General features: G+C 37.0%; 1 non-coding gene across 1 annotated transcript; it reads right to left on the bottom strand.

Annotated features, from left to right (window-relative positions):
* Positions 1-10594: 10594 nt before the first annotated feature.
* Positions 10595-10701, bottom strand: LOC141675472 (small nucleolar RNA R71). Its single transcript, XR_012556123.1, has one exon. It is a non-coding gene; the product is annotated as a small nucleolar RNA R71 (small nucleolar RNA).
* Between the last annotated feature and the right edge of the window lie 3196 nt (positions 10702-13897).

The following is a 13897-nucleotide window of genomic DNA, read 5'->3' as shown; positions in this document are numbered from 1 at the left end:
GCTTCTGGTCTTTCTTCATTCATATATCTTTAAACTCCTCTGCTGAATCCCCTTTTTGTCTCCTTCTTACTGACAGTCTATACTAAGAATTACACTTTCTAGCATTAAAGTTTTCACCTGGTAACCTTTTTATATCGCTTCCTTTTCCTTTGACTCCTCAGCTATCATTGTATAGGTTGCATGATTCTTCTTAAGTAACACAAGTACGTCTTATCCAGATTCCTCCTTTTAGATTCTACTTATCAAATTTAAATATCATTGGTATATCATCCCACTAACATTTCTAGAATTTTATAACAGCAGTACTGAGTTCTGAAAATTATCTTTGATATGTTCATAAGTTCAATCTTCACTTGGTAATATGCCCAGTCTTAAGTCAATCTTATAAAAATATCTTGCTTCATTCAAATCGTTGGTTCGTGGTAACAGATATCTGCTCTTGAGAGTAAACTTGTTGAGCTTTCGCTAACACATCATCTCACATTTCCATCTTTCTTATTAACACATCGTGTCGGTGCACTTTAGGGGGTACGCTATGTCCAGTTGCTTTTTCTTCTAATTATCTCCTACTTTTGCTCTGGTAACTCCTTTATTTTATCTGGTGCCATTCTGTGCGGGGATTTGGACATTGGCTTCATTTCAGGTGCTAAATTGATCATAGACGCATTTTCTTTATCTAAAGGAAATATTGGTAACTCATCTGGAAACATGTCTTGAGACTGTAAAATCTTCAAGTTCAGTTTGCTCCGGACTCTTAGTTATAATCGCCATAACACTTATATTTTGGTCATTGTAATCTTAAATCACTCTTAACAAGTTCTTTACTTTCCTTTGTCCTCTAAACTTCTTCATGTTCTCATTTGGCTTCTTCAGAACTATCTTCCAGCCCGACGGTCTACCTGGGCATCACACTTGAATAGTTAATCCATTCCTTAGAATAATATCAAATCCTCTTATCTCAAATGATATCAATTCTTCACAACTTATTTCCAGAAATATCGATTCCGCCATTGGTACTTATTCAATAACTACACGTTCTTAACTTGCTAGTCCTTTAGTTATAAACCTATTGATTAGACAGGATAATTCATCTTATCAATAAAACCTTGAGAGATATATGATCAATTTGCTCCCATGTCTTTCAATACTTTAACGTATAAGGTATCCGCAATAATCTTCCATGTCATCACCTCCATATTCTAAATAACATATTGCAAATTCTTGTTCTCGAAGACGTATTCCGTATTGAAGTAGATTCCCTTGACTCACAATGCATCCCTGGCTAGGGCCAGTGATTTGCAATTCTCACTATATTCCCTTGTTTCCTTTCTATGCATGAGAGGTAGATGAGACTTTGCCCGCTGAGTGTATAATACGTTGACTTTTGTTTGAAAAGCTCTCGCAAAGAACAATGGTACAACGAAACAATTAGAAGGATTCATAATTTTAATAAACTTAGAGTTGAAAAGAAAGAAGAAGTAATGTTTTGAATATTAATGAGACAACCACATTGGTACTTAAGATGGCCAGTCTTTCATACCATATGGCATACAACACATGATTAGGTGGCGTCCCACCCGACTCTTTGTTATTTCGACAAAGTGTCTCATCATAACACTGTTTGTCCCAATCAGAAAGCAAAACTTGAGGGGAACAATTGAATTTGAAAGGAATGCAAAATCTTCCATTTTGATATCATCAGAAAGAATTTATTAAGAAAAAGGAGTTCATACATTTTTAGGAATTAAAAAGGAATATACACTGAAATGTTGAGGACGAGAATGATACCATTGGTCACCATCCACATTTCACTTGTATTTATCTTTCGAGCTTGCTCGATCATTTCCAATTGTATCACATAACAACTTTAGAAGTAGGCTAAAATGCCTTCGCAACTAAGCTTTATTATAGATTCTTACTTGTTAAGTCTCGCATTTGTAACGTCGCACCTACACGTATAATACTTTAACAATTCGATCATAATGGCGTTCTTATCAGATAACCTTGAGTTTTCTCTTTTTAATTTGGAATAACCATGAATCATTCAACATAACGATCATTTTGTTAATAATATTCTTCCTTTAGAAAAGTCTGGAAATTTTCCCAATCTTCTTCGGTCATGCTCAGGCTTCCGTTTAATCAATGAATTCTTCGAACTCTGATAATCCCAGTGATTGGATGAATAGTTACCCCGTACGCTGGTTCTGTTGTTAATCCTATCAGACAATACTTGCACCCACTTCTTCATAATCGCGGGTTACCTCGTTCTCCGAATTAACAATACTGAGTCTGAAACAACATCCTTCCAGATAATCCAAGTCTTCTGACAAACAAGAAACTCAAGTAGTAACTTCACAACCGATGTTTAAAACTTATTTTATTCAAAAAGGCTTTTAGAAATTTTGTAAGGAAAATCTTTTTCGAAAACTTGTTAAAATTTTGAAAATTTTGAAAATCACGCCTCCGGTTGTCCTTACTGTATGAGTTGGTTGTTGTCCTTCTTATGACCAAATACCAAGTTAAAGAACGATCACTCAAAGGTCCATTCACTTCTATTTATCTCCTTTCCTTCATTGGGTCTATTACTTTTCGTAATTAATGAAAACTTCCGCTGTCATTGCACGTTATCTTATTCGTAGCTTCACATTAAGGCTCCCATACTGGTAGTACTCCCGTTATCCACTTTGCAATCATTAAGTGGCACAGACTATCCAATAGTCAACAAGTCATCTAATGTCACATCATCTTGTTAAAACATATATCACATCATTACAACACTATTTTTCTAATTTCAAGAAATCTTCAGATCCCTAATCTCCTCTAACTCTCTCTCTTCAACACTTATCTACTCCATTCCACAAGCTAGTCATGAGTGGCCTAATTACTAATAGCTTCTTGTAACCTGATAATAGCCATCCTTTAGAACACTTGAATCTTCTTTCTAAACTCCTTCTCACCTTAATTTGTATTTCAATACTCACCATTTATTGCAGCTCCCGAATCCATCTTTATAAATACAATTGTTTCATAGAACAGATTTTAAACTGGGGTGTAGAACAAGGTGTGGGGTAAATTGAAAGAGCACACTCACAATCAATGTCTAGTAAAACAAGAATAAACAGATAGAAGTTTCTTAAATAGGTCGCCTCATATCAAGAGGTAATAGAATAGCGTTAAATAACTTGGAGAGACGCAACAGTCAAAATAAAAAGGTAATACCATTACTACTGATGGAGGAACAAGGCGCAAATCAAATCTGGGAGAAGATGACGATCCTTAGACGGAAAGCTCCAAACGATCAGTTGATGCAGGAAAATCAGGATCTGCCATTGCCGTTGCCTGGATATCACGTCGCTAGTTAAGAATCCCGAATCGCAACACGAACCATGCCGAAGACCTACTATACAGTCGCACTCAACCTCACGATGACCTATCTTTCGATTTCCTATTCCTAATCCTAACCCTCTACCCAATCCCGACAATCTAGGCTTATTTCAGTGACTTATAACCTGTAGCTCTGATACCAACCTGTGGCGCCCTCCAAACCCGGGTCAGAAGTTTGGGGTCCACAACACATACACAATATATAAACATGTATATAATATATTATTTGCAATGACCCTGCTTTACATAACCACAGATCGCACAGGTTAAAGTATGAAAACAAGCCACAACCTTAACTTTTATTACAACGTACCAAATCCCAACTAATTTAACTTACAATTGATAATAAAATCATTCTTACAACCTTGCTATCTCTCTACTGCCATAAGCTCCTGCTAGCTCGATCAATCATAATCTGGAATCCTAGCTTGAACATTGAACTGGGAAACCTTGCTATCAACCGTATCCTTCTTAACTGTAGAATATAATAAAAGATTCGCAAGAGTGAGCTAACTAGCTCAGCAAGTCATATTATCAATAACTGAGGTTAAACAATAATAAATGAGATGATTCAAAGGAATCAAGTTTCTTGTTAAACAACCAATAGAATTGGATATTCATTTTAAGTTTTTAAAACCAAGGTTAGGCTGCTGATCAGTCATGCACTAACCCCGAGCAAAGCACACAGCACTGCTCTGACTACTGGATCCAAGGCACACATTGGCCTAACTTGACCATTGATATGGTCTGACCACGAATCTGGTCCATACAAAGAAAACTATCCAATTCTAAAGCAGTTCAGTATGATAAACAATAGAATTCAATAAAACCAGATCATAATCCATAACAGTAAAATATTTGTATAAGAGCATGGTAAAAATTCATGGTTACTGAACGGGTATGTCCAAGTACATAAAAGAAGTGGTCTCCAGCCGGTAGGATAATCGGGTATTAGATGATTAGTGTTTTGACAAGGTTTTAGTACTTTGATATCACAAGGTATGGTTGAGTATAAAAGTTTATGTATATTTAAAACAATTTTGTTCCAGTGTTTGGTATGTGATGGTTATATACTTGTGGAGTAGTATCGTATTTGTGGGGATTAATATTTGGTAAATCAATCAAAAAATGGTTTACAAAGAATAAGGCTTACGGCTCAAAGATCAAATGATGTGGCTCAGGTTCAAAGCTGAAGGATTCAAAGTGCTTATAGTATAAAACAGAGTGATTTTGAATATTCACAATATGTCATAAAAGAATTTAAAAATATTTACAATATATCTCAAGAAAGGTTTAGAAGTACTTGCCTTATCATAATCGATTTCAAATTCACTTGTACTCGTCTACGACTCTATTCAACAACCATTCATCTGTTTCTTCTATGCCTCGCTTCTAATCTCTGATCACTTGCTGTATTTTCTATATGTCAATTCTATTTTCTAATCACCTGCTTCCCTTTCTTACACCTTGCGTACTCTGCTAGGCATTATAAATATCGATCAATATTTAACTCATACGATTCTATTCAACATATATTTCTATCTACCCTTCGTTTCACCCAAATCTGATTAACGGATCGAAAGTTACGCTATAAACAAGTAAACACCGAACATATAGACCGACAGTCAACCAACACGTCACATATAACACATAACACGTCAAACAATCAATGGTATATCGTTGATAAAGAAGTCTTGGGTCATAAACAGGCTTTTAGGTAATTAAAATGATTTTTAAAATATTTTTCGGAATTAAAACGGGTCGTTGGATCAATTTCAGAGTAATAAACAGGGTTCGGTTGGCCAATTCTGGCTTCAAAATAATTTTATAATAATTATCGAGCCTTGAAAATAATTTAAAATAATATTTTAAAGCTCGAAACTATTTTTCGGAATTTTTAAATCAAAAATAAACAATTAAATCAAATTAAATAATCAATTAAAACTAATTAATAACTAATTAAATTAATTAATCAATTAATATTTAAATTAATTGACTAATTAAATAATTAATTATCAACTAAAATTAATTAATTACATAATTACGATTTATTTTCGGATTAGAAATAATTTTTCAGAATTAAATAAGAATTTTTAGAAATTAAAAATGAATTTTTATGAATAAATCAGAATTTTAAAAGAATTTTTTAAATAAAAGAATTCAGAAACAGAATTCAGAATGGGAATTAGAATTTCAGAGAATCAAAACAGGGTCAAACGGGTCAGCTAAACGGGTCACGAAGAACCCGTTCGACCCGCCACCCCCATTCCAGAATCCGGCCGCCAGGGATTTTCCGGCGAGTCCTGAACCTCAGCCAAACGATCACTAACATGTTCATGGTTGTCGGGGTTTTGTTTAACAATTCAACAGCCATCCAATTACGGAAAAAACAGGGGTAAACCATGCCTGACACGGAGACACCGGCGAAATCGCCATTAACGCCGGCGAAGCTTCGAGCTTTTCCGGCGGGTCGATTCCGGCAGCCAACGAAGAAACTAAATACATGATTCAACTTATTTTTAACGATTTATCCACTGATACAACTTACCCAAACCCAGAATCAATCAAAATGAAATACCCAAATCGAATCAAGAACATTCAAAATATTAAAACCCTAATTTTACAATTTCGAAAATCAAACACCAAATTGAACACGTTACTGGACTCCAAATCACACATATAATATACCAAAATCATCAGGAAGACGAGCCCTACAACATACAATCATCAAATCATACAAACAATCTCTCGAACAAAAATTCATATTTTAAATATCAAGAAATTCGAATATAAATAATTGAATAGAAAATCACCTGATGTTTCTGGGTTGAAATTGATGGAAGATTTGGATTCTAGATTTCAGTAACTTCGTTTTGAGTATATGTACGCCAAAATCGGATATCGATAACGCCTTCGAATTTTTGTTTGATTACGAAGAACAAAATATAATTATAGTATTTTCTCTGTAGAAATTCTGTAAATACTGTTTGCAAATGATTTCTGGTACAAAATAAAATACGGTAGAGGCTATTTATAATTATGGGAAATTAGTATCCCGTTGGATACTTCCGGATATAAAATGGTACATTTATTTATAAAAACTGATCCAAACGGTACCGGTTTTCGAGATAATTATCTAAATCAGTACAATTTGTACTGCGGTCTTGGTCTCAGCGCCTGGTTACACGTATTACGAAGTGATAATTGTGATAGTTTAATAAAAAGCTCCCGTTTATCGAAAATACGAGTTTTATTGATTTACCGAAACGAATATTGTATCGAAAATGTTGCGCCGGGACCCGCGCAGGACAAACCGTACGCCGGATCGAAAAAGTCGAAACACGAAAAATGCTTGGAATATTGCAATTAGGTTAGGAAGGAGTTCTCGGAAGAGTTTCGGGTTCTAAAAACGTAAAAACGGTTAACGGTGGTTGGTTCCCGTTTTTATAAAATAGGTTTTAAATACCCGGAATTTTTTTTTATAAAATCCATATGATTCCTATAAATTCATAAATTAACATAAAAATAATTAGGAAGATATGACAATTATCTATATTTTATTTTGGATATAAAAAAAATTTGAAATACTCAATTAATAATATTTTTAAACATCCAAACATATTTAACACTTAACAAATAATTCACAAAATAGATATTGAACATACATAATAATTATTTATTAGCAAAAATAATTACACGATATATCCCGGATATTACAAGTGCCATTGCTAAAGATTTGAAATTTGCAGAGAGAGTATTTGCTTTTGAGGAAGAAAGAAGTTAGAGCAATTGATTCTTTAGAATTATAAAAGAGTAGAATAAAAATGAATTCTGCTTTTATATTATCTCAGAAATAAACTGACAAAAATAACAAAGTGAAATAAAGTAACCAATTAAAATTGCCTAAAATAGCCGTTTGAAAATAAATAAACTATAAAAATTCTTTCAATTATCCGTCGTGTTATGCTTATAAACTGTAAGTATACTCTATGGATATTGTCTAGAATTCTGATGGCTAAGATTGAGACAATTCGACGGATGAGGATAAAGCAATTATCCGTCGAGTTATAAAATACTCCAGAAAAATAATTAATTTTATTAACAAACAATATACCGACGGATAACCAAACTCGATGGATAATAAGCATCCGCCGGGATGTAAATTTTGACTTAGCTAAAATTTCATCCAAAGCTGAAAAATTAATTAATTTTCTGGCTGCATTATAACTTGCAAAAATATCTGAAATGATTCAAGAATAATTAAGCATGCCTAACTCACTTATCAACCTTGAAAAGGTGGATTCATCAAGTGGCTTGGTAAAGATATCTGCAAGCTGCTTTTCACTTGGAACAAAATAAAGTTCCACAGTACCATTCATCACATGTTCCCTAATGAACTAGTACTTAATGTCTATGTGCTTTGTTCTTGAATGTTGTACTGGATTCTCAGTGATGGCAATTACACTTGTGTTATCACAGAAAATGGGAATTCTATTCACTTGTAGACCATAGTCCAACACTTGATTTTTCATCCACAAAATCTGTGCACAGCAACTACCAGCAGCAATATACTCAACTTTAGCTGTAGAAGTAGAAACTGAATTTTGCTTTTTACTGAACCAGGACACAAGCTTGTTCCCTAGAAATTGACAGGATCCTGTTGTACTATTTTTGTCTATTTTATAACCTGCATAATCTGCATCTGAATAACCAGTTAGATCAAAACCAGAATCTCTAGGGTACCAAATGCCAAGTTTTGGTGTTCCCTTGAGATATCTGAAAATTCTCTTAATATCTATTAAGTGAGATTCTCTAGGATCAGCCTGAAATCTAGCACAAAGACAAGTAGCAAATATTATATTTGGCCTACTAGCTGTTAAGTATAGAAGTGAGCCAACCATGCCTCTATAGCTTGAAATATCCATAGACTTTTCAGTAGTGTTTAACTCAAGCTTAGTTGCAGTGGCCATGGGAGTTTTTGCAAATGTGCAATCCATTAGATCAAACTTCTTTAAAAGATCATGAATATATTTAGTTTGACTAATGAATATTCCATCACTAACTTTCTTAACTTGTAATTGATAAGTGGCATTTTATACCACTTAGAACGTCTTAAAATGGCTTAAATTGGTGTCTTGAAATCAAGTATTTTGTGTATTTGATGTGTTTTTCTAGTTTTTATGCATTTCAGGGTATTAGTTGCATTTCGGAGGAGGAATCATCAAGAATAAGCCTTGGCATGTGTTCAGCATTGAGAGAGGAAAAGAACGGGCAGATTACGGCGAAGAAACGGAGCAAACCTGGAATTTTTCCAGTAGGGTCCTGCGCGCCCGCGCAGCAATGCTGAGCGGCCGCGCAGCAGCCTTGCGCGCCCGCGCAGAAATGCTGAGCGGCCGCGCAAGGTCGGGGAAAAAGATATATTATTTTAGACTTCTACTTTTGTTTGGCTTCCACTTCTATCTAATCTGAGTTTTATGGGACTATTATATAGGTAGATTTGAGACATTTTTCATAGAGTAATAAGGAAGGAGATTATGTTTTAGATTGTGTTTTGTAAGAAGCGAAGGAGATAAGGAAGAAGACCGATTTAGCACACAGCAACGAAGAGGAAGCATATATTCTTGTGATTCTTGTTTCGTTGTAACGTTGGATGCTAGTTTTCTTGCTTTGACTTATTTACTCTTGTGACGTACTCTGTTTTAATATAATCAGTTTAGTTATTATTTTCTTGTGTTTGTTTATCATGATTTCATATGAACCCATGATGGCGATAAGTTCTATTATGGGCTAATCGTGATCATGGGGTTGCAACGGATTTATTATGGAATTCTTTAGTTAATTGTTTAATACTTTAGTGTGTGATGATTGCATGATATCTAGTATTGGTTGTGCGTATTCGTCTTATGTGCGTCGCGAACATATAAGATAGGGTGTTAATCTCTTGTGAAGCGACGGTGGATCTTGAGATTTAGAACTTGCCATGCTAGCATAGGTTCATGTACGTTGTGCATGATTAGTGGGTAACTCTAATAGTTTTATTTGCCCTATGTAATCAAAAAGGGATAACTTGTGCTTGAATCGTTGTGTTGTCAATTTCTGTAGACATATAGGAACTCAACATAATTGATGACTATTCAACTTCTATCTTAATTGTGGATGTTTGGTAGAATGGTATTAGTACAATGAAAGTTGGCTTTTATCAGTTTCGTGTTATTCGATTAATATCATCACTGTCACATGCTAAAGGTAATAACAATGGCTATAGAAGGAAGTAATAATGAAGTTGTGATCTCATGAGTGTTTTATTATTGATAAATTGAAGTGTTAGTTAAGTGGTTAATTAAGTAGTTAATTATAGTTAATATTTAATCAACAATTTTAAGTGTTATTATCTTAACATTGAGAAGTAGTCATACATTGGTGAGTGAGTTAAATTAGACAATAAATTAGTCTGAGTCTCTGAGGGAACGAACTAGAAAGTATTCTATATTACTTGCGAACGCGTATACTTGCGTGAATATTAGTGCGTGATTTAGCCCTAACAAGTTTTTGGCGCCGCTGCCGGGGACTCGGCGTATTTGTTTAGTTTATGTACTTACCATCATTGGTCATTAGGACTCAGTGATTATGACGTAGTAGTTAATTACTCTTTTCGGTTGTGTTTCAGGTACTTTAGCAAACGTTTATGCAAACTCGTTCTCGTGCTCGCAAGAGGACCTTAGATATAGCTGAGGAGAAAGACGAAGTTCTTGATACACCGGAGAAGTTAGATTTTGAGGATTCGGATTCAGGAACTGAGCAGAAAGAACCAATAAACATGGGAGATCGTATTGTTCAAGTTGATCCAGCTCTTATGGATTTTTCTCAGCCTAAAATTGATGACATTCAGTCAAGCATCCTTCATCCGGCTATTCAAGCTAACACCTTTGAAATCAAGGCGGGCACTATTCAGATGGTGCAGAATTCTGTTTCTTTTGGAGGAGCGGCAACTGAAGACCCCAACATGCACATAAAGAATTTTGTCGAGATCTGCAGCACTTTTAAGTATAATGGCGTGACTGATGAGGCTATCAAGTTGAGGCTCTTCCCATTCTCACTGAGGGATAAAGCTAAAGACTGGTTACATTCTGAACCAGCTGGGTCAATCACTACGTGGCAAGATCTTGCGCAAAAGTTTCTGGTGAAGTTTTATCCAATGGCAAAGACTGCTGCTATGAGGAGTGCCCTTACTCAATTTGCGCAGCAACCTACAGAATCTTTGTGCGAGGCTTGGGAACGCTACAAGGAAATGTTGAGAAAATGTCCACATCATGGAATGCCGGATTGGATGGTAATCACTGGTTTTTATAATGGATTGGGGGCCCAATCTCGGCCCATGCTCGATGCAGCAGCTGGAGGCGCCTTATGGGCTAAAAGCTATACTGAGGCGTATAATCTTATCGAGACGATGGCTGCAAATGAGCATCAAAACCCAACTCAGAGGATGACGTCAGGCAAGGTAGCAGGTATTCTGGAAGTTGATGCAGCCACCGCTATTGCAGCCCAGCTCCAAGCGCTATCAATGAAGGTTGATTCTTTGGCTATGTATGGAGTTAATCAAATAGCTATGGTTTGTGAGCTTTGTGCAGGTTCTCATGCTACGGATCAGTGTTCTCTTTTCAACGAATCTGTTCAGTATGTGAATAATTATCAGCGACAACAGCAGCCTGTGCCAGCGACCTATCATCCTAATAATAGAAATCATCCAAATTTCAGCTGGGGGAATAATCAAAATGCTATTCAGCCAACATATCAGCAAGGAGTAAGTAAACAGTTTAACCCACCTGGATTCCAGCAACCACAGCAGTATGCTACAAGGCAATCATATCCTCAACAGGGAAGTACAGCTGCACCTACTAGTGCTGATTTTGAGGAACTTAAGCTGTTGTGCAAGAGTCAGGCGGTTTCTATCAAGACCTTGGAAAATCAAATCGGTCAATTAGCCAATGCAGTGCTCAATCGTCAACCTGGCACTCTTCCCAGTGACACGGAAGTACCAGGCAGGAAGGAAGCTAAAGAGCAAGTCAAGGCTATTACCTTAAGGTCTGGAAAAGTAGCTGATGCTGAAAAGGCAAAAGAAGTCGAAGCTGAAGTTAGAGATGAAGAATTTGAGCAAAAGGAGAAAGCGGCGGAACCAAGGAAGACTACTGTTGAACACACTCTGCCTGAGGCTAATACAGGGGAGAAACAGCTCTATCCTCCACCACCTTTTCCTAAGAGATTGCAGCAACAAAAGCTGGATAAACAGTTCAGGAAGTTTCTGGAGGTGTTCAAGAAACTTCACATCAATATACCTTTCGCTGAGGCTCTGGAACAAATGCCTAGTTATGCGAAGTTTATGAAGACTATTCTTTCAAGGAAGGTGAAACTGGATGACCTCGAAACCGTTGCTCTCACGGAAGAATGCAGCGCGGTTCTGCAACAAAAGTTACCACCAAAACTGAAAGATCCAGGAAGCTTCACCATTCCTTGCACCATTGGAAATCTAACTTTTGACAAGTGCCTTTGCGATTTGGGAGCAAGCATTAATCTGATGCCGTTGTCGATCTTTAAAAAGCTGGATCTGCCTGATCCAAAACCCACATACATGTCGCTATAATTGGCGGACCGTTCCATTACTTACCCAAGGGGCATAGTTGAGGATGTGCTCGTCAAGGTGGATAAGCTCTTCTTTCCTGCAGATTTTGTTATTCTGGATTTTGAGGAAGATAAGAAGATTCCCATAATCTTGGGGAGGCCTTTCTTGGCTACTGGCCGTACCTTGATAGATGTGCAAAAAGGGGAACTTACTATGCGGGTCCAAGATCAGGATGTGACCTTCAACGTATTCAAGGCAATGAAATTCCCTACAGAAGATGAGGAGTGCTTAAAAGTGGATGTGATTGATTCTGCGGTCACTTCGGAACTCGAGCACATGCTAATGTCTGATGCATTGGAAAAGGCCTTAGTGGGGGAATTTGACAGTGATGATGAAGATAACAACGAGCAATTACAATATCTGAACGCTTCTCCCTGGAAGCGAAAGCTGGATATACCATTTGAATCTCTTGGTACTTCTGACCTGAAGAACGCTGAAGGGAAGCTCAAACCATCAATAGAGGAAGCACCTACCTTAGAGCTCAAATCATTACCTGAACACTTGAGGTATGCTTTTTTAGGTGATTCATCTACGTTACCTGTTATTATTTCAGCTGACCTTTCAGGTAGTGAGGAAGACAAGCTCTTAAGGACTTTGAGAGAATTCAAATCGGCTATAGGATGGACCATAGCAGACATTAAGGGGATAAGTCCTTCATATTGTATGCATAAAATTCTGTTAGAGGAAGGTAGTAAGCCAACTGTGGAACAGCAGCGAAGACTGAACCCGATCATGAAGGAGGTGGTGAAGAAAGAAATTCTGAAATGGCTAGATGCAGGCATCATTTATCCTATTTCTGACAGCTCGTGGGTGAGCCCCGTGCAATGTGTTCCTAAGAAAGGAGGTATCACTGTGGTCGCAAATGAAAAGAATGAGCTCATCCCTACTCGAACAGTTACAGGATGGAGAGTATGCATGGATTATAGGAAATTGAACAAAGCCACAAGAAAGGATCACTTTCCTCTTCCATTTATTGATCAAATGCTTGACAGATTGGCGGGACATGAGTATTTTTGTCTTCTGGATGGTTATTTCGGGTATAATCAGATTTGTATTGCACCAGAGGATCAGGAAAAGACTACCTTCACTTGTCCATTTGGCACATTTGCTTTTCGTAGAGTTTCGTTTAGGTTATGTGGCGCCCCGGCCACCTTTCAGAGATGTATGCTGGCTATATTCTCTGACATGATTGGAAATAACGTCGAAGTGTTCATGGATGACTTCTCCGTCTTTGGACACTCATATGATGAATGTTTAAATAATCTGCGCGCCGTACTCAAAAGATGCGTGGAAAGTAATTTGGTGCTTAATTGGGAGAAATGTCATTTATGGTGCGTGAAGGCATTATCCTTGGGCATAAGGTCTCTAGCAAAGGTCTGGAGGTGGACAAGGCCAAGGTGGGAGTCATTGAAAATCTTCCCCCACCTAATTCGGTGAAAGGAATCCGTAGTTTTCTCGGTCATGCGGGTTTTTATCGGCGATTCATCAAGGACTTTTCAAAGATATCTAAGCCGTTGTGCATTTACTTGAGAAAGATGTGCCTTTCAAATTTGATGATGAATGTTTGGCAGCATTCGAGACTCTCAAGGAGAGTTTGATCACGGCACCAGTTATTACAGCACCAGATTGGACAGAACCGTTTGAGATGATGTGTGATGCGAGTGATTATGCGGTAGGTGCAGTTCTGGGACAGCGCAAGAAAAATCTCTTCCATGTGGTCTACTATGCGAGTAAGAGTTTAAATGGGGCCCAATTGAACTACACCACTACTGAGAAGGAGCTTTTGGCTATAGTCTTTGGCTTTGAGAAATTTCGATCTTATCTGCTTGGTACGAA

This window comes from Apium graveolens, chromosome 7 (assembly GCF_009905375.1).
Source record: "Apium graveolens cultivar Ventura chromosome 7, ASM990537v1, whole genome shotgun sequence".
In the NCBI taxonomy this organism is placed as follows: Eukaryota; Viridiplantae; Streptophyta; class Magnoliopsida; order Apiales; family Apiaceae; genus Apium; species Apium graveolens.
This window is presented reverse-complemented; position numbering and strand designations above follow the sequence as displayed.